Raw genomic sequence first — 2091 nt, 5'->3', positions numbered from 1 at the left:
TTTTTTGTGTGTGTGTGTATAAAAGATGAATAAAGAGGAAGGTTCCATTCCAATGAGACCCAAGCAATGGCCAAGAGACCTCCACCAAGAGAATCTAAAGGCCGCTAAGTATCTCAAGGGTGACAGACCCTTTTCTTTCTTTTTGACATAAGGAGTACCCCATGAAGATGAGGGCATCGGTCTTCAGGGCCCATAATGTACCCCAGAGTCCTACCAACATTTATCAAGGCGATAGAGTCCTTTAAGATTTTTCTTAATCTTTTAGACATCAGTGTTCACCCCATGGAAACCAAGGCATCAGCCCCAAGGTGCTAAGACAACCCCAGGTCCTACCAACAAGCATTCCACATGGCTGTAGACACGTCATGTCTCGATTCACTTGTATATATATTTTTAGGGTATATTTTTTGAGTGATTCTTTAGGTTGACCCTTGTGATGACAGAATCATGTTGGAGGTACAAATAATTGTATCCCCAATCCTGAATCATTTGAAATTGTCGCATGAATGGTCTACCCAATATCACTTCATAGTTTGGATGTTTTCTAAAATCCACTACTGCAAAGGTGTGCTCATATTCAATCCCACATGTGGTGACCAATATGTTCTCAAGTAGCCCAAGGGGATGTTCTAAGTTTCCATCTGCTAGTTGCAAGCACATCCTGGTACTCCTAATAGCTGGTTTGCCCCACTTTTCCCAAATGGACCTTGTCACAATGCCCACTCTTGCACCACTATCAAGTATTGCAGTTGAAGCTACTTTTCGCACTTCTAATGGGAGGGTAGCATTTCCCTGATCGTCCTCACAAAATTTTCCTACTTTGTTGATAGGAACTGGCATAACATGCTTTGTCTCAGGGTGTATAGTACACTGATGGTGACCCTTTTGTAGCAATACCTGCTCTGACAAACATGTGGCAATATCATTCCACAACTTAGGTCGAAGCTTTATCAAATCAAGCAAAGGTAAGGTACAAGCCACTGGTGCTGACAAAATAGCTTGCACGATACCCATATCCATCTCCTTTGTCAACCTTCTATAAATAGAGGGTATCCTCAAGGTTTGAGAACAGTTCTCATATTCTCCCAAATATGATGGTAAGGTTTTCATTGTATGCTTACTTCTAGGAGAAACAATTGTTTGAACTTCTTCCTGGATGCTTGGGCGTCTAGAGTTGTTTTCTGTGCCCCTGGTAAAACCCACCTCAGAGAATGGAGGTGAAATAATAGAGGACATATTCTCATTAACTTTCTCATGAACTGCTACCCACATCTCATTTGCCATGTCCTCGTTAGCATCAATAACTTCATCATTGCATGGGAAGACAAGGCTAGGTGGTGGCAGAATACCTTCTTTCAATGGGGTGTCAATTGGTGCAGACTTCTCGCTATGAGATTGTGAGATGAGCTCACTTTTCATTTCCCGACTTGATGACACTTCTGGTATGGTTTCTAATGTTGGCTTAAGAGAGGTTGGGCCCCGAGGGATAGGTGGAGGTGGTCCCTCAAGTATTGATTGAGCTTCCCTCTGATGTACAGCTAGATTGATCTTCTCCTCACGAGGGTTTGGGTATTCTTGAAGCTTCTTGGGTAGCTCAGATAAAGCTGCAATGCGACTTCTATGAGCATCAATGATGGCATCTAGAGTCTCGTTCACCTTATCCACAAAAACAAAACCCCCAGAACTATCCTTGGTCGTACTAGCCTCATCTTGTTTAGCACTAGGAGGTTGATGCTCCTCATGCACTTCTTGGGAAGTAAAAGCTTAATCCCTCATGTTTTGTTTAGAGGCTTCTTGAGAACTAGTGGATGCACTTTTAGTTCGCTTGCTTTTTCCTCCTAGTGGTCCTTTTTCTATTGGAATGTAGGGTCTTGTCCACTAGATTTGCCTTTGCATCCCTAGTTCGAGGCGTCTCATCAGTCTGCATTTCGGCATTTCGTGTATGTGATCTAGTCATGACTCTGAGTGGCACGACATCCTCATTCTCTGATGAAGGTGGCGATGGAACTGCCCCTACAAAGTTGAGTGAGACCTTTGGTTGAGAGGTGTCTTCCTCATGTGGTTTCAGCAAACAATCCTTTGGGAAGTGTT

The sequence above is a fragment of the Cibotium barometz genome, chromosome 20 (genome assembly GCF_041138505.1).
Source record: "Cibotium barometz isolate CiBa-2024 chromosome 20, ASM4113850v1, whole genome shotgun sequence".
Classification (NCBI taxonomy): Eukaryota; Viridiplantae; Streptophyta; class Polypodiopsida; order Cyatheales; family Cibotiaceae; genus Cibotium; species Cibotium barometz.
The sequence above is the reverse complement of the archived record's forward strand: the minus strand, read 5'-3'. Positions refer to the sequence as shown.